The following is a 27,052-nucleotide window of genomic DNA, read 5'->3' as shown; positions in this document are numbered from 1 at the left end:
ACTGAACAGTTTTTATGTGTCAGGCATTTAAAATACATTATTGTGCAAAACATTTAAAATACATTATTCTGTTCTCTAAACAACTCTTTGGAGTATGGTGCGTGATTATTTTTGTCTTCATATGGTGTATTAGGTTTCTCCAGAGAAACAGAACCAATAGAGCATGTGTGTGTATGTATCGTGTATGTGTGTGTGTATGTAGCATGTGTGTCCATCTATATATATCATATATACACATATATATATCATATATACATATATATCATATATATCTCATATATATGAGAGAGAGGGATTTTAAGGAATTGGCTCATGTCACTTGGGAGGCTGGCAAGTCTGAAATGTTCAGGGCAGGCTAGTAGGCTGGAAACCCAGGAAAGAGTTGCAGTCTCTGATGCAATGGTAGACTTCTTTCTCAGGAGACCTCATTCTTTTTCTCTTAGGCTGATAAATTATTGACTGATAAATGATTGGATGAGGCCCACCCACATTATGGAAGGTAATCTGTTTTACTGGAAGTCTACTGGTTTAAATGTTAATCACAACTAAAAAAATACCTCCACAGAAACATGCAGACTGGTACTTGACCAAACATCTGGTTACCATAACCAAGTTGACACACAAAATTAAATACCATAGATGGTAAAACTGATTCACTAGAAAGTAGCCTGATAAAAGTCGTTTAAGGTGTAAGTGGTAGAAGAGGTTAGAGTTGAAAACAGACAACCTGATTCTATAACTTGGGTACTTAACCATTACATTTATTGTTTTAACATCTGGCACAATCATTTTACTTTGGTAGGAAACTGCCTTTGTTGAGAAAAGTGAGGTCTAGAGAGCCTGAGTGAAGGTTGAGAAACAAAATCTACAAAAAAAAAAAAAAAAAAAAAATCTAAATCATCCTGCAAAATAATTAGGAGATAACTATTTTTATTCTTTCACAGAGTTAGAAGGGAAATAATCAGATGAGAGAAAGGGAAGACTGAGAGCATGGAATGATTAAATGAGGACTTTTTTGGACTACATGGGGAAAGGTCAACACAATTCCACTGAACAAGATGGCTGAAAGGCATGTTGTAAGCAGTGATTCCTACTGTCCCAGCTGAATGTGATTGCATTGCCCACACCCACAGGCACATATCCACACTTACTTTGTGCCATGCAGCACACTGAGGGCTAGCTAAGATTCAGAGAAAAGTGTCTTTATTAATAATAGATTACATGACTTTTATTGCTGGCCAAGATGGAGGACAGTGACCAGATTTACCCTTCCACCTGAAACAAAATTGGGAAAAATAGATGAAACAGCCTTTATATATTGGCAATCTCCCTGGGTTGAGACTGAGCTGAGAGCCCAGGAAGGCCAAGGCAGTTAGAATTCACACAGATGAGTACAATGTTTTAGGTAGAGAGAGAGGGAAAGAGACAAAACATCGTCACTTCACAGATCCTCTAAGGTCTTCCTAGACTCCTAATTGCAGCTCTGATTAGCCTTGTATGTGAGGATATTACACAAGAACAGAGACAGAACCACCTGAAAGGAGAGAGAGAACAATAGCTGTATCTCCCATAAGGCCAGGAATGGTTTGTGTTAACACCAGCCAGAGTATAAAATGTTGAAATTCAAGGTGAATCATATAGAGTACTCACAATGGTATTGCCTGTATAGTGGAGTAAAAGTAACACTAGATCAAAGGCTTTTCTAGTTTAACAAAAGTTAAAAAAAGGACAAGCCTATAAAGGATGAAACTGTTTCTACGTAATGTAACTGTGTCCTAGGAAATACCTTAAGAATATTTATAGTAATGCAAAAATTCCAGATTCAAGATATGTAAATTCAATCAAATATTACCAGGCATGAAAAGAAGCAGGAAAATACAACCCATCATGAGGAGAAAAAGTCAATCATTGAAAAAGACTCAGAAGTGACACTGATTATAATATTGATAAATACAGAAATTAACACAATTTAATATTCCATATAGTCAAGAAGTTGGAAGAAAGATTTACTATATTAAGGAAGATATAACAGAAACCAATATCAAACTTCTAGAGGTGCAAACTATATCTGAAATTTAAAAATGCATGAGCAGTGATTAGCAGCAATTAGACTTGGAAGAATTAAAGATTAGTAAATTTGGAGATACAGCAATGTAAACTATCAAAAATGAAATAAAGATTGAAAAAAAGAGAAAACTCTATGTTGCAGATACGATTTTATGTACTTTACATATATTACTTTATTTAATATTCACAAATTCTAATATACTATTATTATCATAATTTTACACATCAACAAACTGAAGCACAAAGAAATTCATAAATTCATTAACATAGTCATGCATTAAATGCCTGAGCCGGTGTCATATTGCAGTCAGTTGGTCCAGAGGTCTGTAATCTTATATCCTACTAAAAATGGAATCAAAGCAAGGGAAGCATTAATCTTAAAACAGAAATTGTAGCTCTGAACTCTGCATTTAAATTCTAAAGCTACTGAGTGATTTGTAAACTCAGTGTAAGATGATATTGTGGTTTTGGTATGGGTTTTATCTGAACCGTGCTATCGGTGGGTTCCTAAGTATTATATTCCCATTTACAAATTTTCTTTGTACAGCTGCGGAGTACTAATTCTTTTGTACACTCATAGCTTTTTTTTTAAAATATGATTTTCATTGATTCTTATCCATATCAGACTTGTTTATCCTTTTCTTTTTAAAACTAAATTATTAAAAAGAATAATTATGTAAGAAATAAAATAACAATAACATAAACAATAGATAACACTTAAATACTCATGTCTAACCACCATTCCATTGAATATCCTTCACTTTGGAAGGCCAAGGCATGTATTGGGCAATATGGATTATTGCGACTATAACTGTGTACACGCATGAGTTTTTTCAGGGTATATGCCTAAAGCAGAATTGCTGGGCATATGTATGTGCATTTTCAACTTTCTGCACAGGCAGTACAAATTGTTTTTCAAGGTTGTTTTCTCTATTTAGACTTCCCCAGGGCTGTCTGTATTGATGCACAACTCCATAAAACTTCATTTTTTTTTACCTTTCAGATTTTCCCCCTTTTGGGTGTGAAATGGTGTCTTATTATTGGTTTTTTTTTTTTTTTTTTTTTTTTTTTTTTTTTTTTTTTTTTTTTTTTGTAATTGCCTCCTCTCACCTTTGTATCTCCAGATCCTGGAAGAGTTACTTCAATATTCTGTTGGCAATACTGGGTAATTTATTCATTGAATGGGTAAATAAAGTTCAGGATTTAGTACTGGTTGATTAAAAGAATGATGCCATTAATCGAAATAAAGAAAAAGAGAAATTTGGGAGAAATCTGATGAGATTGTTTCTGTGTAGGGCAGGGAACACTTAAAAAAGCTGAAATAGACTGAATACCTATTTTGTCCGTTAAAACACGTAATGGCCAAGTCAATATTAAAAATTCATATATCACCATGATCTCTTTGTATTATTGGCTCCCAAAATTCAGTCCAGTATGTAAGGATAATTCTATTTGCAGCATCTTATTTTCTTAAAACTAATTATTCTCTTCATAGCAGACAAAGAAAGAAAATCATCTTGTCTTGATGTAATATTTTAAAAGTTGGCAAGAAGTATATGCAAGTTGTGTGTATGTGTGTGTGTGTCTTTTAGCCATCACTAATATTAAGTTCATTAAATTTTTTTTTATGATTAAGACTGCATGCTGAGCTAAATGAGTCAATTGTAAGAAACCTGTCCTGATGATGAATCACCCATTATTTTTAAAAGAAGATGTAAGCAGTGCTAATGCATACTTGAATGTAAGAACTGGTTCACTATTAAAAATGTAAGTGCCCTTAGAAGTGCAGAAAAACATTAAGACAAAAAACGCTGAATACGTAGTAAACTGACCTAGTCTTATGGCTTACAAAGCAAAACACAGTTTTATGATTACCAGTGGATTAATAAATGCCTGTGTAACAGAAATTTTTAATTCAAGGAATGTATTTAACCTGGCTATGCACTGAGCTCTATGTTTAATGAATAATTGTGCAGAACTTTGCTTTAATTTGGTTGTGCCTGCCTGGGCACTCTAGCATTTCAACATATCATTAGATTGACATTTTCACACACTTACAACTATTTTCTTTTGAAGAAAATAATGGTATAAGAGTACTTTGATGCTGTCCTTTTTAATGCTGGAAAAAATTTTTCAAACATATTGTGTTTGTTTTAGGATAATCTTTATGCAAAACCACAATCCTTTCAATATCTAGGTAAGAACTATCATTCTACATAGAGTGAAGTTCATGACTGGTGCAAAAAGTGATTGATATTTATTCCACTTAAAAATGTAGTAAATTTGAGAAATAAAAATCAGTGTTAGAAGGTCCTGAAATACCTATGTGTGTTCATTTGTGTATTAGCAGAGTTATCTTACTAGATTCATTAGTATTGGCAAAGTGAATCTGGCAAACTTCAGTAGAAAGAGTAAGTGGGTAAAGGGAAAGCTAGCAGCATTCGTATTTTCATTCATTTATTCACCTGTTTTCTCATCAGTTTTTAATCTCTAATGAATTTACTGAGTTTGTGTTATATGTAAATTTCCATAGTAGTTGTTGTTATGGATTGAATTGTATCCCTGAAAATTTATTTGTTGAAATTCTAACCCCCAGCACCTCAGAATGTGACCGGATTCAGAAACAGGGTCCTTGTAGATATAATAAGTGAAATTAAGGTCAGATCTTACTGAGGTAGGGGGTTCTCTGAATCTAATATAATTGGTGTCTTGAATTAGGGGCTCACTTTATATGATTGGTGTCGCTATGAAAAGGGAAAATTTGGACATTTGGACATAAACCCACACACAGGGAGAATGCCATGTGCATAATGCTGCCAGAAATTTAGGAAGTACTGGAGACTAAGAGACAGGTCTAGAAATTATCCTTCCTTGGCACCTTCAGAAGTAACATGGCATGGGCCTCCTGACACCTTGATTTTAAATTTCTTTTCTTTTCTTTTTTTTCTTTCTTTTCTTTCTTTTTTTCTTTTCTTTCTTTTTTTTTTTTTTTTTTTTTTTTCTGAGACAGAGTCTTGCCCTGTTGCCCAGACTGGAGAGCAGTGGTACAACCTCAGCTCAATGTAATCTCTGTCTCCCGGGTTCAAGAGATTCTCCTGCCTCAGCCCTCCAAGTAGCTGGGATTACAGATGTCCGCCACCAGGCCCAGTTAAGTTTTGTATATTTAGTAGAGATGGGATTTCACCATATTGGCCAGGCTGGTCTCAAATTCCTGACCTCAAGTGACCTGCCTGCCTCAGCCTTCCAAAGTGCTGGGATTACAGGAGTGTGCCACCACACCCTGCTGATTTTAAATTTTTGATATCCAGACCTATGAGACAATAAATTTTTATTGTTTCAAGTGACTCAATTTATGGTGCTTTGTTATGTAGCCCTAGCAAACTAACACAGGTAGGGGTTGCATTACAATGGGCTCTTCATGTCTTTTAGGGAGCTACAAATGCACAGTATAATTAACATAAATAATTAGCATGAAGCAAGAGCTTAAGAGAATGGTGCAGAAGAGGTCCTATGGAATTTCAGAGGAAGAAATGCGCACAAAGTTACTTTTACCTCCAGAGACACAAGATAGATAGGCAGGGTGATACTGGCAGTATAATTGTTTTGGTATAGGGAATAGTTTTGCTTCTTTTAAAAAATTAACTTGCTTTCATTTTCTAGATTTTTGTTTCATCTTTATTTTTTAGAGCCAAATTTGTGGTCTACTACACCGTGTTCATTGGCCTTTATGATGTTTATTTTTGTACTTCCCAACTTTTTAAATGTTCCCACCCTATCATTTGATCCCTTTTTTCTCAACAGCTTCAAATTTGTGTTACCTTGATGATTTTTATGTGTCCTTAAATGTCACCCTTAAGTTCACCCCAAAATAGGTGGTCAGATTTGGAAACATACATGAAAACCAGGAGTGAAATGAAAGTGGAGTGGGATAAGGATGGATACAAAAAGTTGCAGAACAGGATGGGCAAGACCTGTGTGCTGCTACCACAGGGGAACTTGACACCTGGCTGCAGGGGAACTATGAAGTGTTCAGGTAAAGGACAGCAAAAGTGTAGCACTGAGATCACATTTCTCTCTTCATGTTCATGACAGGTGACTAATCATATTTTCTCTCTTAGCTCACTGGAAGCTTTAGAATTCTTTTTGAATGTAGAAGTACAGTCAACCAGTGCCAACACACATAAGATGAAACTTCATTTTCATCTATGCTGAAATGAAAGAAGGAAGGGCAAAATATGGAGTATTTATAGGGTTAGGTAAGGAGAAACCAGTTCACCTGATGAATTCTGGCAGTTAATTTACAGGGAAAAAAGGTAAACTGGAGAATTAATATTATACAAGTACATTTTTCAATCTTTTGATGTAAAACTAAGACATTTTTCTTTTTCACTGATTAAAATTCAGCATCATCCTTTTGACATAAGCCCCACCCTTAAAGCAACACCTAAGATGCCCACTTGGAAGATATTTAAAATAGAACAAGGCCTTAAATATACATAGAAAATATACTGAGTGAATAATTCTGCATATTTATGACTCTTCAGTCTTTGAAAGTTGACATCCAATAGCAATGTCTTTAAATGAAAATCCCATTTATCAAATTTTTCCTTAGTATTTAAATTAATTTTCATAGGAACACCATTTTTTTCTTTCACACTTGTATTATATTGATTTCCATAATAATAAATTACTTTATGTAATGAGACTGAAAAGTCCAACTGGTAGAAACAGGTTGGGAACTGATGTTATTGATTTACTTGTAAAAAGCCGAAGTAAATAAGAATGGTAGCAAATAGTCTACCCGCTGTGAGATTTCAGTATTTTCTGGACAACAGGCTTTACAGATAAGATGAAAGATATTGGTTAATCTGGAAAGTTTAATTGGTAACAATTTATTTAAATATTTTCCACCAGCATTTTAAAAGGTCAGAGTTGTAAGGGAAAAAGAAATTGATGAGCAGAAGTATAGAACAAAATCTATAGTCAATTCAAAAGTATAAATTAAGTGCATATTATGTTCTACACATTGAAGTTACATAAGGGCATAAAGGAAGAAAGTACACAAAATCCCTCTTCTCAAGGAGCTTATATTTGTAATAAATATATAATTAATCAAAAGAAACTAGAACAAGAATAGAGAAAATAAGTGTTATTTTAGGTAAGGTTGTTTATGAGGACCTCTCTGATCAGATGAGATTTACTCTGAGTAGAGACATGCATGAAGTGATGGGGAATCCATGAGACTATCTGGAGCACCCTCTTTCCAGGAAGAGATAAGAATTACTTGGCATAATCAAGGACAAATAAGGCGACCACTGAGTGGAGGAAAAGTAATCAAAGTTGAGGAGGGACAGAAGATAGAAGCAATGATTGCAGAGATGAGGAATGAGGGTAGAGGATGAAAATCATGTGAGGTCTTATAGGAAGATGGGGATTCATTGGAGGAATTTTTAGCAGAGCAGCAAAATAATCCATTTCTACTTAAAAGACCTGGGAATAAAAGCTAACAACAATACAATTTGTATTTAGAAACTAGGCTCTATTAAGCCCAGATAATACCAGTTTTGTCTTTATTTAGCTCATAGTCATCTTTAAACCTCTTTACCTCTTTTCTAGAATTCTTCAAACCTGCTTTAATTCTGGGGAATGCTGTGTCACTATGTGGCTTGTGGCTTTCTCAAACCCCTAGGTGTTGATAATATCAATCTAAAATTAATTCCTGACTTATCCCTATCTCATGTTGCCCAAATTCATTCAGTCGCTAAGTCCTGTTTTTTTTTTTTTTTTTTTTTTTCCATTTCCACTGTTTACATCAAAGCACATAGGTTGACCGTTCTGGACTGCAAGCTCCATAAAGGCAGCTGTGTTTCTCTTGTGTTCCTAGAATTTGTTAATGTCTGGCATGGAGCAGTGTTTAGTAAAACGGGAATACATGAAACAGTTGTCCCTTACATACTAAATCACCAGGATTATTAATAATCTTTTATCCATTCTGTGACTGAGGACATCCATGATACTGCTGGGTAGCAGCAATTTATTTCCTTCATGAGAAGATCAGAATTCATGTAGCTCTATTCAATATAAAATTGGATCCTGAATGCAAGATTAGAATATATTGAATGAAGTAATAAAAGTATGATAATAATTATGCAATGAATTTTTCTCCTCCTCATGAGGATGCCAGAAAAGAAAGGGAAAAGATAGTCTATTTATTTAGTACTTTCTAAAATGGCACTTTCCAGTGGTCTTTCTCTACCATGGTATTTAAAATCGCTACTTGGTAAATCCCCCTTCCTACCACCTTCAATATCTTTTCTCCGATTTGCTTTGTTTCATTGTATTTACCACCATATGACATAAATATAGTTATATGTGGTGCATATATGTGCCTATGTGTACATGTGTATGTGTGCATGTATCTCCATGCCATCACGAGGAACTCTACTGATGGTGTAAATCTGTATTTATTTTGATTTCTGAAGTATCTCTAAAATCAGAATGATTCCTGGAATACAGGGGTTGTTCAATTAATATTTGTTGAATAAATTAGTGCCTCTCAGTGATCTGCGATTCTTTTTGGTTATTATATTCTAAATAGTTCTAAATGTTTTTCTAATAGTCATTTTATTCATTTACATGGAATTTCTAATATGCCCTGGACTCTAGCTGACACCATTTCTGTTTCTCTTAAGTACTTCTTTAAAAAAAAAGAGAGAGAGAGGAAAAGAAAAAGATTGAGTTTCATTCTTGTTGCCCAGGCTGGAGTGCAGTGGTGCGATCTTGGCTCACTGCAGCCTCCGCCTCCCAGGTTCAAGCTGTTCTCCTGCCTCTGCCTTCTGAGTAACTGAGATTACAGGCACATGCCACCACACCTGACTAATTTTTGTATTTTTAGTAGAGATGGAGTTTTAGCGTGTTGGCCAGGCTGATCTTGAACTCCTGACCTCAGGTGATCCACCCGCCTCAGCCTCTCAAAGTGCTGGGATTACAGGCGTGAGTCACGGTGCCCAACCTCTCTTACGTACTTCTTAACCCTGTTATTCTTCTTTTTTCCTTGATCAGCCCTCTCTACAGATCCCAGGATAGAGGTGGATCTTAGTGCTTTATGTTGGATTTTGTTTCATGATTGATGTCTAACTGTTGATGATATCAGGGAGAGCAAGGTATTACTGCCTCCACATCCTTGTGTGTTTTCTGGTTTCTGACTAGTTCCCTTCTCCTAGGCTTAATCCTGTTCATTCATGATGAGCACACTGATGCTGGGTGCTTTGTGCACCAGATGACTGGTGAGGGCTAAATCCTGATAGATACAGATTCTATGGTGCCTTTTTTAAGGCATTCCAGTTGCACTTGTATGTTCCGGCTTAAATCCAATGATGTGTATAACTCACTGGATTTGTTGTGTGGTCTACACTGTAAGGCTAAAAAGGGTTAGTTGGGGTCCATTATATGATATTCACTGGGATATGTTATGATGTAAATTGTGGACATGCCTGTCTGTGGAAGGTGAAAATCTGGTACTTAGGCAGGAGCAGATAAGCAAAGAGTTACTAGAGAGATACTACTAGAATGAATGAACTCTTTAGCCTCGAATACTTTTGTTGGACCAGAGCTGTATTATTTTATCATATCTTAAAGGCATTATTATTTGGTCATTCCATCTTAAAGTGATCTCTTCTTTTTCTAAGCAGTATATTACTGATTGAGCTCTTCTAATATTTGTTATTAAAGCTTTCATGGAATTACATCTTGCCTCTTCAATTGTAAATTTTTTAGGAGGTGGGTGCACCTCCAGCAACACAGTACATTGCCTTTTATAGTGATCAATAAATAAATTGGCTCAGTACTCTTCTGGGATAATAGTGACTAGAGTGAACATGTGGGGGAGTGGTTGGGGAGCATCTATAAAGGATCTCAAAGATTGAAGACTGAAACTGAACACTACTACAGCTGTTTATTGTCATATTCATATAGATTCTACTTGCCTGCTCAGAAAGGCTATTCAGGACATGTCACAAGGTCACTTAGAAACCAGTTCAAGACTGGTTGGGAGATAAAATGACTTAATCATTTTAAGGAGGCAGAGTTTGATGAGTTCAGTGGTTTCTTTAAGCACAATTTATTTTATGATTTTTTTTTAACTCTGCAAGCAGAAAATGATAAAAGCAGCAAAGTTCCATTTTATTGCCATGCCTCTCATCATTTCAGCAAAAATCTAGGCCAAATCTAAATTTAGGATAATATATAAGTGATTCTAACTTGTCCCACAGTAAATCTGTGACCTCTATGTCAGCCAGGCTAAGAAATATGGAACACAGGCTGTTCCATTTGAAATTAAAGAAGACTTGTCTCATTCAAAGGTTGCAAAGAGGCATTCTGTTGAGTGTACAGGTTTTTAAATGAGAGTTTACCACACATCCTTCTTGCTTTTTTATCCTCTCATTGATTTCCTTTTTAATACCAGAAATGCTTTCAAACTTCTGCCAGAAAATGAGTTTCTCTAAAGAACCACAAAGCTCCTTTGAGTAGTACATATAAGGCATTCAACCAAGATGGTATCAGTGGCCACAGAAGCATCTTTTTAATTGGATATAGGTGCATTTGCTCTTTAACATTCTCACCCAGATGTAATGTTTCCATGCTTCTAAGTAACCTTTTTAAGATTTAAAATAACACTAGATGAGACTTCATTGCAAAGTGAGCTATTGCCTTACAGGATACTTGAATTTTTAACGTAAAAATTAAGTGCAAATTGGCTTACAAACATGATAGGTCCCACTTCAACAAAAACCTTGATTTGTCCTCTCTCCTGTGCTAACATTACCCCACATCCTTGGGTAATAGCTTCTGTCACTGTCCTGATGCTGTTTTCGCTATAGTCTTTTCTTTAGGGACCTCTTTTACTTCCAAAGCTTTGATTCTGCATCTGTACATATGGCTTCAAAACCTTCATCAACGTCAGCTTCCTTCAGTGTTCCAGACACATAGCTCTATTTACCTAGTGGACATTTATTATAATAAACCTACTCATTACTTCCATTTCAAATGTCAAGAACCAACATAAATGTTGTATTTACCAGTCTTTTACTCTCTTCTTAATTTCCTAAGTATTATTGATAATAATATTGAAGTGTGTTGTGGATAATGATGGTGACAATGAGAGAGAAGGTGTACTGGAGTTAGTACAATAAAATCAATCTGGAGTGCAGTGCACAATGGAAGTTCTAAGAGATGTTCAACTTGGATATCGATCTGTGTGAGGAACACATCCATTCTCTTCATTTGACCAGGCAGTTAATAATATGCTTCCCTAATGGCATCACTTCTATTCCCGTCTCCTTTTATCTGCTCCCACATGTCATTTGTGGTTTCAATCATCACTTCTTTTATCTTCTAAAAGATGACATTTTCAGTAAGGAAGGTCAGCAACTTATCAGATAACGTTTTTAGCTGAATAAAACTTCTGATAAGTGTCTAAAGAATTGAAATTCTCCATTACACCTATGAAATGCTTCAGAACCACAATTCACAATCCCCTGGATATGTTTTTTACTTTACATAAAACTAGATCCAGCATTTCTTCTGGAACTAGACTTTTCAATAGAGAATATTCTTCTAAAGATGTATTCCAATTCTATCTCTTCAAGATCAATAAAGGAAAAGGAAGTCTGTTCACCATATTTTATTATGGTTTCAAATTCAAATCATAATAACCAATTTTCTGAATTTGAAGGTACCTGTTGGTATCCACAAGATGTAGTGGCAAAACCATGGTTGTTGTACTCAGCAGGCCTAGCTTTAAATGCTACCTCCACCAGAAATCCTGGGTTTACCACTTACTTGCAGAATTAACTCAGACAAGTCATTTAAACCTCTGAATCAAATACTTTTAATTTTTTTGTAATGAAAGTAATAATGTCTGTCTTGTATGTTCATTTTAAAGATTAGAGGTAATTTCTGTAAAGTTGCAAAAAAATAAGAAAGTGTAGCTAAGATTTTTTGGGGGCCATTTATATTATTTCCAACTGAGCATAGATATGTGTCAGGAATTATGCTAGGCAATGGATAGAAAAGACCAAAATTCCTCTCTTAAAAGAGCTCCAAGTCTAAATAGAAAGATAAATAAAATAAACATTTACCAAAAAAATGGTGAGTACTTTAACTGAGGTATCTACAGGGTTACTCTGCCCATTTACAGTGAAAGACTTCCCAGGGCTATTTGAGTCTTTTCTTCCTTCTGATTATTCAGACCTTCTATCAAAGTCCTTATTTCTAGGCTTAATGAGATACTTTCCATCCTTTACCATTATCCTTCTCTTCCGAGTTCTTAAGTAATAGCTGAGAAATATAAATATTGTTTTGTTTTTTAAAATTAGTTTTACAACTCATACAGAGATAAGGCCTAAGGATGAAGATCACCCATCATCCAACAAACTGTTGGAAGCTATGTTCAAATTGAAAGAATCACCTGAGGTATTACTTTTCAAAGCATTTCTATTGAGATATAATTCACATGCAATAAGCTGTACAGTTAATGTGTACAATTTGATAATTAAAAATGTTTGTAACTACACATCCCTTATAACAATCATTATAATAAACATATTCATCATCTTATATGTTTACTTCTGCCATTTCATAATCCATCCCACCTGCTCCTCCCCACCTGCTTTTATCCCCAGGCAATCACTTATCTGCTATCATTTATAAATTAGTTTGTATTTTGTAGAATTCTTTAATGAGATTAATAGCGTGTGCTTTTTTGATCTGGCTTTTTTACTCAGCATGATTACTTTGAGATTCATCCGTGATCATACGTCAACACGTGTACTTTCATGTGTCATAATTTACTTCTTTTAATTAATAATATTACATTGTATGATTATAGCACAGTTTGATTATTCCTTTTCCAGTTTTTGGTGATTATAAATAAAACTGCTATATATGTTTGTATGAACATAAGCTTTTATTCCTTCTGCATAGATACCTAGGTAGGACTGCAATAAGTCAATAATTAACAATTTCATGTTTATTTTTTAGATGCTGATAAACTATTTTGAAAAGTGCTTGAATCATTTTACATTTCCACCGGTAGTGTAGGAATGCTCCAGTCATTCCACATCCTCAAGGTCACTTGATATGGTCAGTCTTTAATTTTAGCTATTCTAATGGGTACGCAGTGGTATCTCATGTGGTTTTAAATTTATTGAGCATCTTTTCAAATGATCATATGTCATGTGTTTCTTTAAAGTATCTTTTAAAATCTTTTTTCCTTTTCTTTTTTAGTTGTACGCTTTTTAAAATTATTGTGTTTCAAATACTTTTTCTGTGTTCTGGGAACAAGTTCTTTATCAGACATGTGATTTACAAATTTTTTATCTGAACCTGTAGCTTGGATGTGTGCTTTTAGAAAAGGAAACATTCTTAATTTTGAATAAGTTCAATTTACCATTCTTTTTCTTTAAAGATCATGCCTTTGATGTTGTATATGAGAGACTGTTGCCTAACCTAAGGTCACAAATATTTTCTCTTGTATTTTTAGAAGTTTTTTACTTTTAAAATTTACCTGTAGGTCTGTAGTCCATTTTGATTTAATTTTTGTGTGTGATGTGCAATATAATAGGCAGAATTCCTAATGCTGTGTTCTAGCCACTATGTACTATAATAGGATGAACAAAACTGACAAAAATTAGAAATTGGAGAGGTAAGAAAAATATATAGTAATCATGACAGAAAAAATTACAGTTTGCTTGACTGATTACTTAAGTGTTGAATTCAATGAATTAACTTCTTAAATTCAGGTTGAGTAAAGCATACCAGAGACAAGTATGAAGAAAACAAATTCGTGATTTTAGTGATCTTAAAAAAGTAGTAATAAACCATTTTATCTAATTGAAGTGTTTTCAACATTATTCTATTTAGAGTTATTCTTCATGAACTTTAAAATTTAATTCATCCCTCATCGATTCAACAGTTTTTACTCTAGCATGTCATATTTTTTCTTCAAACTCTGTACATTGAAATATATGGACTGATATTATTCTCTTTTAAGTCAGAAATTCCTAATCATCTAGGTTGAAATCTTACTCCATTGTGGAGACTTCCATCATCACAGAAGTCACTCTTCTCTAGGCAGAGTGTGTTGGTACTTCTCCCTAGAACCTTGGACACCTGCATTGCATCCTTGGATGTACCTAAGTGGTTAGCTTCCCTACACAACAGTTAATTTTGCCCACTCTCCAAGAAAAGAGGTCATATCTTGAGTTCTACTCTTTCAAAGAGTATGACAAACCAAAGCTCACTAAAGGAAGAAGAACAAGGATAGTGAAATTAAAAAATCTCAGTTTACAAATAATTTAATGGGCTGAGGGCCTTTGTAGAAGGCGGGTAGTGGTTAGGTTACATGAATGACTTTATATATGGAAATGGGGTCAGACTGCATAGATTCAGAGACTAATATCAAGAGTATTAGATAAGTATGAAATTTTCAGGTCCCTATGATGAGGAGCTTGCTTTTAAATAGTTAAAGTTGCCTGGAAGTAGAAAGATCTATTTTAAGAGCCTATTCCTGTTAGCAGTTTGTTCAAAATATATTCTGTAGCTACTTGGCAAGAATGTTACAAATGAAATCAAAACATTTGACTAGTCTAGATGAAAGTCCATCTATAAAAATCCACGATTATTTAAATTTGGAAACCTGAACTCTTTATTCACACATTGTCCAAGACATATTTTTTTTTAAATTTTTTTTTTTTTTTTACAAATGTCTCTGCTTTCCTTTCCTTTCCCTCCCCTTCCCTTCCCTCCACTCTCCTCCTTTTCTTTTTCCTTCCCTCCTCTTCCTTTCCTTTCCTTTCCTATTATTTTCTCTCTCACTGCCATTACCAGGCCCTAAAGGAAACAGAATTCTAACAATGCAGTTTAGTTCTTAATTGACATTGTTACATCCAATTTGTATATTTTATAATTTATTATTTACATTAGAGAGATATCTTGAAGACTGCTATCTCAACCTAATATCTGCTCAACACCTTTCAATGACATGGTTGAAAACTGAAAGTTACTGAGCATGTACTAATGAGCTTCCACCATGTACCATCTCATTCTTCTCGTTTAATATTCTTAATGATCTCATGAGGTTAACTAGTAAGTGGTAAAAATGGGAATCAACCCTGATCTGATTCAAAAATCAAATCGTTAGTCAAGACATTTTACATTCCCTCCAAACACTTTATCCTGGCTCTCAGAAATTTAATTTTGTTCAAACTGTTTGTCCACCCTTGTATTCTCCATTGCTCACTGTTCTATATAAATTTATTTCAGATGAATCAATCTATTCACTGCTCCCCAAATATTTCTCATATAGTCTTTGTATACTAGGGCAACTTTCTTAGCTTTTTTGAAATTTAGTTTTTTTTTTTTTTTGTTTTTTGTTTTCAGTGAAATGAGTAAAATAATACTGTGTACTGCATAGGGCTATTGTGAGGATTAAATGAAAAAAAACCTGTATAACGTCCTTATAAAGTCCAAGAATATATTAAGGTTTCAGTAAACATTAGTTATCATTCTTATGATCGTTGATCTTATACACCCCCACAGGTTCAAATTGGGATTGTGTAAATATATTTTAGAAATATGTAACTGAAAACACGCCATGCAAATTCACATTGGAATTTAGGGGAGGTATTCAGGAATATACTGTAACCCCACTGTCAGGGGGATGCCTAAATGCAGATTCACTGACTTATCACTAGACTTTTTTGCATAGGTGCCTTCTAGGAAAATTTTTTAGTGTCATTTATTAAAATTAGTTTACATTTAAATATCACCCTATTGTGTTTATTTATTAATGTAGTATTATCTAAACTTGCAGTAGATTTACAATGTTATGCATTGGATTTTAACTAAAAACTTCATTTCAGGATAATTTAGCATGTTTTCCCATTTAGTTTTAAGGCATTTAAAACAAAATTGATGAGTCATAATATGCAAAAATAAATGATAAAAGTATCTGGAAAAATGAGGAAAAGGTTTAATAAATACATTCTTAAATATGGGTTTAAATAAAGGATATAAAAGAATTACCTTCTTTATTTTAAAAACTATTTTATTTAAAAAAAAACTAGCCTTTTGGGTAAAAGAGGAAAATAGTAACTTTTAGTAGAAGCTTTATATTCTTAGACTTTTAAATTTCTGTATTTTCTCTTATTATGAAGCTTAAAACATGAAACATTAACTTGCAAATAGCAGGAAACATAAAGATATATCAAGTAGTTACAAAATGCAATGGAGCAAGATGTTGAGATAAAATTGGCTGGAGATTGAAGTCAGAAAGATGAAAAGCAGAAAGATTCAGGCCTTAGAAAGTGCAATCAGAAGACTGTCAAATTTCACTGATATCTCAATGCAACTTGTAGATTGATGGATGCTGCTAATAATATATCAATGGAAATGTCTATGGCAATGCTGGATATGTTTTTATCACTGTGAGAGAGGATGTCTGTAAAGATTGATATGAATATTTTACAGTCTCCCCTCATTGTTCATAAGAGCTTTTCATCATCAATTACAGGTCCTATGCTTTATTCCTTTTGTGACTTTTACTTGAAAATGGTGTATGGATATGATTCACCTGTTCTTTTACACTCTATTTTTGATGCCTTATTGTTTCAGGTTGTGTTATAGGTAGTTTGTAAGCGTGTGAACACATGAACATGTGTTCACATACATGTTTGACACACATATATGTATGTATATGTGTTCTTTTCCTGTTCTGACTGGAGTCATCTCCTGCAAGTTTTTGTCTTCATCCAGTGACTGAAGAGCCTTTGGTCAGATATCTGCAAATATACATTATTAGCAAAAACAGATTATTAGGTCACTTATATGCTGTGTGGTAGAAAATTACATCTATAATACTATGTATTATACAATATTGATAGAGTTTAGATATTTGTCCCTGCCCAAGTCTCATGTTAAATTGTAATCCCCAATGCTGGAGATAGATCCTGGTGGGAAGTATTTGGGTCATGAAGGGAGATCCCTCATGAATGGTGCTGTCTTCATGATAGTGAGTTCTTGTGAGAACTGGTCATTTAAAAGTTTGTGACACCGCCTGTCCCATTCTTGCTCTCTTTCCTGCTCTTGCTTTCACTATATGACATGCCTGTTCCCCCTTCCCCTCTGCCATGATTGTAAGCTCCCTGAGGCTTCACTAGAAGCTGAACAGATGCCAACACCATGCTTCCTATAAAGCCTGTAAACTGTGAGCCAATTGAACCTCTTTTCTTTATAAATTACCCAGTCTCAGGTATTTCTTCATAGCAATGTGAGAGAGGCCTAACACAAATAACAAAAATACAATATGCTTACCTGAACACTTAACTGGAAAGGAAAATAATAAAACATTGTCTTTCTTTCAAGTTCCTTTTTTATAAAGTCAGAATCATAAAGTTTTGTGAATTGGAGAAAATCTTTATTTAAAGAAATAGTTGATATTGTTAAAATGTTTCAGCAATCTGTGTATAGAAGCATGGGATTTCATGCATTTATAAATCTACCTTTGGTGGACAGACTCCACTCTAAGAAACATTTATCATGTTAAGCTATTTCCATTTGGGCTGACAGTAAAATCTTCCTGTGAGAACTGTTTGGATGAATTCAATAAACTATTTTTTCATTCTTTATAGCTAAGTGATGTGCACATGACACAACATATTTTAGGTAAAAAATGTTCTTGAGTTTGATGAATGAAAATATAGTAAATAGATTTCTATTCAACCTGATTTCCTAATAAAACAGTATATTTTCCTCTTTCTTAGAATAAGCTGTGTAGTTCTGTTGCAACTGTAATTTTCATGTATATAAATATATATATACATATAAATACATATACATATAAATATATATACACACACATATATATATATAAAATTCAGGAAAATATAGTTTGTTTAAAACTAATCTTGGTTAAAAGAATAGATAAATATTGTGGCATAGTCAATAAATTAGCTTATACATTATAGAAAAAGTTAAAAATAATGAAAGATTAATTACATTTCAAAATAATTCAAATTTGTTCAATTAATCTGCAAAGTTTTAATTAATTCTCTAGTGGGTTGAGTAAGGCATGATAGAAAATTCTGAAGATGTACTTCAAGTGAAATTAAAATTAGTTTAATCAAACATTAGATTATACCACCAAATAATTGGTTTAATTTCAGTTTTACCAAACTAAATAAAAAGCATTAAATATAAAAAAGAAGAATATAGTAAAATTGTTCTACATGATGAAATAATGCACGAATTACAGGAATTGAACCAAATTTCAAAGTCAAGCTCCTCAATAAAAATGCTGAATAGTCTGAAACAAATTAATTGGAAAAATTTGAGGGATATTAATTAATTTTTAACCACAAATGTCTGGTCTAGAATGTGTTTATACTATGGTTACTAAGCAGCAACCTGCTCACTGACTGAGACATAAAAGAAATAGGAAGTTTCAAAATAAAATATTGGTCATCATATTTATAAGGCAGTAATTCCATGTCAAATCTTTACCTACTCAAAGTAAGCACAGGAAGTAAAATATAACAAACCATTAGTTCCTGTGTGGATATATCATTTTCCTTTTAATAAAATCACAATTTTTGTAGTTCAGTTTTGCTGGTGACATATTTACTCAGCTTTTACTTTTTCAGAAAAAAAATGTTATTTTGTCTTAATTTGTGAAAGATATTTTTACCAGGTAAAAATTTTAGGTTGACATTTTTTTTCTTTTAGCACATAGATAATATTTTTCCAAAGTTTTTGATTTGCCTGGTTCCTCATAGGATGTTTGTGATCAATATTATATTTGTTCCATGGAACACAATGTAACTTCTTCCCTGACTACTTTGCAAATTTTCTCTTTACCACTGGTTTTCAGTAATTTGAGGATGACATGCTTTACTGTGTGGTTGGTTGTGTTTTGTGGATCCATAGATTTATAGTTTTAATCAAATAAAGAAACTTTTAGTGTATCTCTGTGTATTTTTTTTTTTTCTGAATCCCTTCATATTTCCCAATTATGAGACCATGTAGGTTAGAATATTTTATATTTTCATGTAGGTCACTAATAATTTTTAATTTTTTCAGCCATTTTACTCTCTAGGATTCATTTTGGATAGTTTCTATTGCTACATCTTCAAGTTCACTGATCTTTTTCTTCAGTAGCAAATCTGCTGGTAACACTTTGTAGCAAAACGTTAATTTCAGATAACGAAATTTCTCATCTCTAAAATTTCTGTTTTGTTAAATTTTTATTTTTGTTTTTCTTTTTATTTTATCCATATTTTTCTTATAAATTCATGTATTTGCAACAAAGATTTTAAAGTTCTTGTCTGTTAATTCCATCATCTCTATCATTTCATTTCTGGTTCTATTTCTGTATACTATACGTCCTATGATAGGTCATATTTTTTTCAGCTTCTTCACATATCTTGTCAGTTTTTTTATTGGATTCTGAGTACTATCAATTTTATATTAAACACCAGATGTTGTCATTCCTAAAGACTGTTGGACTTTATTTTCTTATTTTCTTTTTCGCTCTCAGCCATTAAGTTACTTGAAGATAAAATTAATTATTTTAAGGCTCATTGTAAAGCTTTGTTAGGACAGGTTTAGAGTAACCATTTTCTCAGAGTAGCCTCTAGGGCACACGCACCCCCAGAAAATATTTTTATATGGTCCCTGTTTATATGAGAAAATTGATTCAAATATGTGTTACAAAATTCATGGACTCAGGTTAAATGTAGTATTTATGAATGAATATTTAGAATAGTGGTGATAGAAGAAGGCCCCCACATATTTCATTTTTATAATCAGGGCAGGTAAAGATCCTTCATGTGTACAGGGACCATCACTTTCATTTCAGGTCCAAGAACCATTTCTTCACTTTCGTTATTTTCGACTGTGCCACTCCTGAATGATATCCTCCCTCCCATCATGAGGAAAAGGTAATGCTGGTGTTATGCATAATATCACAGCTCTTTGGAATCTGCTTATACTGAAGTGTAATATAAATCTGTTTGCCTCTCCAGTTTTCTTACAATATTTATTTAATACAAAATTATTTAATATATGCCAAATTATAAATCATGAGTCATTTCGTCATTTGATGTGTCACCTATAAATCTAATTTTCCAGCACTTTCTTAAAAGTTTTTACTCTATTAACGATGACTAAAAATTTAAGTCTTATCCAGAGTATGCAGAAAAATGCAAAAAAAATTTATTTTCTGGTTATGTTAATTTTAACATTCAGAATTTTATAGTATAAAGGTAGAACAGCACCACTTTTAATTATTTCTTCTTCTGAACTCTTTACGTTGAAATCACTGGTTTCCTAAAATGTAATCTTTTTCAGTGTTGGGAGCACTCTTGACTTTTATTTATTGCCACTAGTGGTTGAAGGATGGTTGGAAGGGCTGTGGATAGAGTGATAATAGGAGAGCAATGTGCTCAATGATTGACTGTTCTTTGTCTGGCACAACAAAAGGCCAATCCAGCAAAACACATCACCATATAGACTGAAGGCAAGAGAGGACATTGATGACAGAGTCCATTGGTGTTTCAGAGCAATGGTGTGAGAACTCCTGGAAGACAGGAGCGTGGCCACTCCTCAAGTGGCTGCCTGACACACGATCCTACGGAAGTGTTGAAGTGATGACCTTGGGTGTCTGAGGTGATGGTGGAATGAATAGGAAGGGTAAAGGGTTTCCACACTCACTACCCTCAGACATGGAAGACTATAGGAGGTGGCACATTGTCAAAAGAACTAAAGCAACAGCCTATATGAGTTTCTCAAACTCTAATTTAGAGGTGGAGTTTCATCACCCTAGAGACTATTGAATTCATCCTTTATCCAACATGTATGAGAGACACAATAAATCAGTTTGTGTGCAACATATTGGACACCTAATCTCACATAAAATTGTGAAAGATATACTATGCCAGTCATCAAGAATAATAAGCTTGCCAAGTGTCCTACATAGAAACATGCAGCCTTAGGCAATTCTACAAAAACGAATCCCAGAAATCTTTGGGACATCTAGTGAATATGCTGCATGGGAAAGTTCTGAGAGCCCTGAAGGAAAAAATGGGGACTGGGACCCACGTAAATTGTGATCAGGGCCCAAGGACACTCCACTCATATGTCACTGTCAGACTCAGATGTTTCCAAGCAATGGAAGGAGACTTCCCTTGAGTAGGCAAAATGTGGAGGTCTCCTGAGGCATCGGTCAGGGTCAGGGCTGCACTGTCCATGCATACCTAAAGATAGCATTGTATTTCCTCTAGTACAGGGTTTCTAACCTCGGCACTATTGATATTTTTAGCGGAATAATTTTTTGCTGAGGAGACTGACTTGTGTTTTGCAGAATAGTTAATAGCATCCCTGGACTCTACACTCAGTAGACGCTAATAATGCCCCTCCTCCCACCCTCCAAATGTGGAGATGAAAAAATGTCTCCAGACATCACTAGAAGTCTTTGGGGAAAGTAAAATCATCCCCGGCTGGACTGAGAATCACCGTTTCACTGTTTGTTTAGTCCTTCTAGTAGTAATGTATGACCCTTCCACTGTTTCTACTTAATCCTCTGGGTATTAAAAGAGTTCTCTCCTTTTTACTATTCAGATTTTACTGTCTTCCAGCTTTATATGAGCTCTGGAAATTGCTTTTCTTAATGTTCCCTGGAACACTTTTTCAGTTAACCTTGCAAACTTTCTGCCGACACATTTGTGACTTAATATTTAGCAGCAGATTTAAGGAAGGCCCTGTACAGATTTCTAGAGCTCTTTCCTCCTGTAGTTTTCTTTTCTCTGTTCATTGATCTTGCAAATTTTACCACCATCCCTCTCCAAATGCTCATCTCTGTCTCTTCCTTTTTGCCACAATTCCAAGAATGTCTTATGATATATCTTCCTGTGATGGTCCAGAAGGGATCTCTTGGCAGAAAATCAGGACAAATGAAGGACACGTATCACTCTCTCCTAGGTCACAGTAAGACCCTGCCTGCTGATTGACACTTGAAAATAGTTGTTCTATATGTTTTGTTAAGTATTCTAGTTGTTATGTCAGAAAGGTAAGTCTAGTTCCAGTTACTTTATAATAGCTGAAAGAGGAAGGACCACTTCCCACTACCTTCTTAGCAAGATAAACTTCTGGACCAAGTTATAAATCTTTTCATTCTGTACTTTCTCACTTCCCATTCTCACTTCAAGTCACTCTAATCCTCTAATCATTTTTCACTTTTTTTTTTTTTTTTTTTTTTTGAGATCGGGTCTCGCTCTGTTACCCAGGTTGGGGTGCAGTGGCACAATCTCGGCTCACTGCAACCTCTGCCTCCCGGGTTCAAGCAATTCTCTGCCTCAGCCTCCCGAGTAACTGGGATTACAGGCACATCACCACGCCCAGCTAATTTTTTTTGTATTTTTTAGTAGAGACAAGGTTTCACCATCTTAGCCAGGCTGGTTGTTTTTCACTTTCATCACTCTACTGAATGATTTTGTCTAACTATATGGAATGGTTGCTGTATCTCTAACATCACATGGCATTTGTTTTCACTTTTTAAGTTACCTGACCTCTTATCACGGTCAGGCTTTTTTTTTTTTTTTTTTTTTTTTTTAAATTTTACCATCTCCTTCTTTGGGAAAAAAAAAAAACAGAAACATAAATACAATTGAAAAACAATCAAATTTTACTTTCCTTTATTTTTATGACGCCTAGCATCCTGGATTTCCTGCTTCTTTACTGACCACTTCTTTGCACTTATACTCTTTCCTTTCAGCTATTAGAAACCCCACAGCTTGGACCTAGGCCCTTCTACTGCTTCTACTGAGCTCTAGATTTCTACGTTCATTTGGTAACTTGATAATTCCACTAAGAAATCTCAAAGGAGCACCAAATATGATCTCAAAGGCAAACTACTTGAGCCTATTGGCTGTGAAACATAATTTCTTCCTGAGTTCTTTATCCATCTATCTGTGCCAAAAAAGATACCATTGACAACTTCCTTACCTTTGCTCCTATGCCATTCATCACTAAGTCCTGTCAGTCAATTGAATCTCCTAAATATCTTATAAAGCCACCAACTCCTCCCCTTTCTTATCCTTGATTAAATCAACTTCATATTTTCAAGTCTATTGTAACACCTTACTAAGTGATCTTTCTTTATTTGTGCTGGTTACTATATAAACTCTTCTCTACCTTGCAGCCAGAGTAATCTCAAAATGCATTCTAGTGGGTTGGGTGTTACCCAATAGCATTTAGAATAAAATTGAAAATCTTTAATACGGTTTACAGAAAACTGCTGATTTTCCCTGCCTATTTCTGTAACCTAATCATATTGATCTTTTTTCAGTACCTTGAGTCAGGTACTTAAATATATCCCTTTCTTTCTTACATTCCCATGTACTTGTATAAAAGGCTCCTCTTTTTAGAACATATCACAGCTTGTCACAGTCCTCCTCTACCAACAACCATACACAAATGCATTTATTGCTTTCTCATTTGCAGATCTTAGGTCAGGTGCTATTTCATAAAATAATGTTTTCCCTGACCAGGCCAATTTATTTTATTTTAGGCTCTTATTGAAACTTTATATATCCTATCTCTCCATTTTTGATCATTTACTTTGTGTTTGTCTCTGCAACTATACAATGAACTCTGTGACACCAGCGTCTCTATCCTATTTTAGATAGATTTCAGGTATAGTGCTTTGAACATGGTACATACTTAATTTGTTGGATGGATGGATGGATGGATGGACGGATGGATGGATCGATGGGAGGATGAATGATGGAATTATCTTAACTGGCAAAGATGAAATTCAGAACCATGCAAATGTGCAGAATTACCTAGACATTTATTTAAAAGAAGTAACTCTTGTACTTAAGACATATATTTAAAATTAACTTCAGTGTATTCTACAGAAGAAATTGGTTCCAATTTCCTCTGCACATTATTTGTGTGCTTCTGATCCATAATTTGATCTGACATGACCCAAGGCCCTCAATTCCTCAGCCTCATCTAACTTACTTTTAAAGCGCCAACTCTTATTTTTCCTTTGGTTTCTTCGACTTCTTTACTGCTGCTGACCCAGTTTTCTGCCTGATTTTGTTGTCCCTGTGCTATTCTGCCTCTCTTAGTCTACCACTTTGTCCTTCCTTATTTTGTTTCTATAACTAGCAATGGTTAAGCACTTTCATGATTAATTTTTAATGAATATATAATAAATTATAAATCTTTAAATCACATTGTGACAGAATTTCCAGCATTTCTGCTGTATGAAGACCTAGCCTTAGTGCTCATGCTATTGTTCCTTTCTCCTCCATTCCCTGGCAAGTAAATCCAGCTAGAATTCATAAAATCATTATAATATGTTTATTTTAATATGTCCTTACTAGTATTCAAATAGCACTATTATTTATGTCATGTCATTCTTGTTTGTATTCTCTGTGACAACTCTTGCAAGCTTATTCTATATGATTAAACTGCATACTTACTTTAATCTCAATTTTTTCAATCTTTTATTGTAGGAGATAGAATCACCTCTATTCCACTATTAACCGCCTTTACCCTCAGAAAAGATTAAATTGATCTTATTTTTATCCCTGTTTTCAAAGAATTTCTCTGGTTTTCTAGTTTCTCAATCTTAATTTATTTTCTCTCTCTGCCTGCCTGCCTTCCTTCCTTCCTTCCTTCTTTCCTTCCTTCCTTCTCTCCCTCCCTCCCTCCTTTCTCTCTCTCTTTCTTTCTTTTCTTTCCTCCTTCCCTCCCTTCTTTCCTTCCTTCCTTCCTTCCTTCCTTCCTTCCTTCCTTCCTTCCTTCCTTCCTTCCTTCCTTCCTTCCTTCCTTCCTTCTTCCTTCCTGTCTTTCTTTCTCTCGCTTTGACACCCAGGCTGGAATCTGGAGTGCAGTGGCATGGTCTCGGCTCAATGCAAACTCAGCTTCCCGGGTTCAAGTGATTTTCCTGCCTCAACCACCTGAGTAGCTGGGATTACAGGTGCCTGCCACCATACACACATGGCTAATTGCTGTGTTTTTAGTAGAGATCAGGTTTCACCATGTTGGCCAGGCTGGTCTCTAACTGCTGACCTTAAGTGATCCACCTACCTCGGCCTCCCAAGGTGATGAGATTACAGGCATGAGCCACTGTGCTCGGCCTCAATCTTAATTTTCATCAGAGAATAGGCTTCATCCCTCCCAAGGCTTACCACTCCCCAGTTAAAATTTGGAACCTAACCTTTTCCTTGTCTGTTACGAATCTTTGTTGTTCATGGCATTCCATCTTACTTACCTCATATGTATGTGGCATAGGTGTGTTTGTATGTGGCGAATGAACTTACCTTAAATTGAAGCCAATTTAATCCCACAGAATGAGGTCCAGCTGCTTGTTCTTGTGGTCCAATAAGAAGATGGAGACTGGGAAGGAAGGGCAGTTTATTTCTGCAACTGATTATAAGGAGAAGGTCAGAGTAACTCACCAGACAAACTCAAAGTTACAAGTTGTGTTTTTCAGTGCTTACATATGTTCTAAACTCTATGCCTACATGTGGGAGTGCACCTACTAGCGGAGTACTTCATGCAATATATATCTAATCTTTAGGGTCTAGGGTCTGGAAAGCTTTCTCTATAGTCTTGGAAAGTTTGTTAATCGTAAGTGGGCCCTAGAATGAGGTGTATGTGTCAGATGCTATTATATTATTTGATCAGACTTTAGTATCTGAAAAAACTCAGGCGGGGTCTTAATGAGTTTGTTTTCATATTCTAGCCTTGGTACTCAGGCACCAGTTTCTCTAGTTTTTTAATGTTTAACTTACGCATTCATTAAAATTATAGTAAAGGGTTAGTGGAAACTGACTGTTCTGGTTGCTAATGGAAATCTGGCCTGCCACAATAGTAGAAATCAAAGTCATGCAAAGCACAGGATTATCCAGATATTTGTGTGTATATTTATGTATTTTTTTTAGACATGGGGTCTTGCTATGTTGACCAGAATGGTCTCAAACTCATGAGCTCAAGTGATCCTCTTGCCTTGGCCTCCCATAATCCTGGGATTACAAGTATGAACCATTGTGCCCTGCCTATTTATGTATATTTAATGCTGTTATTTCATTGCCACTTACTGCAATATTAAGCTATTGTTATCTGACTTTTACTTTCACATCCTACTAAAATTGCCCTTAAGAGTTCCCCAAAACTTCCAGGTTGTCGTATTCTTTTCTCAGATTTCACTCTTCTGAAATTCCCTCTGGCATTTGATAGTGATAGTGAGCCTGTCCTTTATGAAAATATCTATCCTTTGTTTTTGTGAATCTATAATCACTTAATAATATGGTTTGACTGTATCCCCACCCAACTCTCATCTTGAATTGTAGGTCCCATAATCCCCATGTGTGATGGGAGAAACCCAGTGGGAGGTAATTGAATCATGGGGCAGTTGCCCGCCTGCTATTCTTGTGATAGTAAGCTTTCATGAGATCTGAAGGTTTTATAATGGGCTTCCTCCTTTACTAGGCTCTCATTCTTCTCCCTGCCACATGTGAAGAAGGACATGTTTGCTTCCCCTTCCACCATGATTGTAAGTTTCCTGAGGCCTCTCCAGCCCTACAGAACTGTGAGTCAATTAAACCTCTTTTGTTTTTTACCCACATTTGGCGGTTCTGTATAGCAGTGTGAGAATGGACTAATAAGTAAATTGGTACTGGTAGAGTGGGGCACTGCTATAAAAATACTCATAAATATGGAAGCAACTTTGGAACTGTGTAACAGGCAAAGGTAGGAACAGTTTGGACGGCTCAGAAGAAGACTTAAAAATGTGGGGAAGTTTGGAACTTTCTAGAGACCTGGAGGGCTAGGAAGATAGGAAGATGTGGGAAAGTTTGGAACTTCCTAGAGACTTGTCAAACGGCTTTGACCAAAATGCTGATAATGATGTGGACAA

The sequence above is a fragment of the Piliocolobus tephrosceles genome, chromosome 10 (genome assembly GCF_002776525.5).
Source record: "Piliocolobus tephrosceles isolate RC106 chromosome 10, ASM277652v3, whole genome shotgun sequence".
NCBI lineage: Eukaryota > Metazoa > Chordata > Mammalia > Primates > Cercopithecidae > Piliocolobus > Piliocolobus tephrosceles.
Note: the sequence above shows the minus strand (reverse complement) of the source record.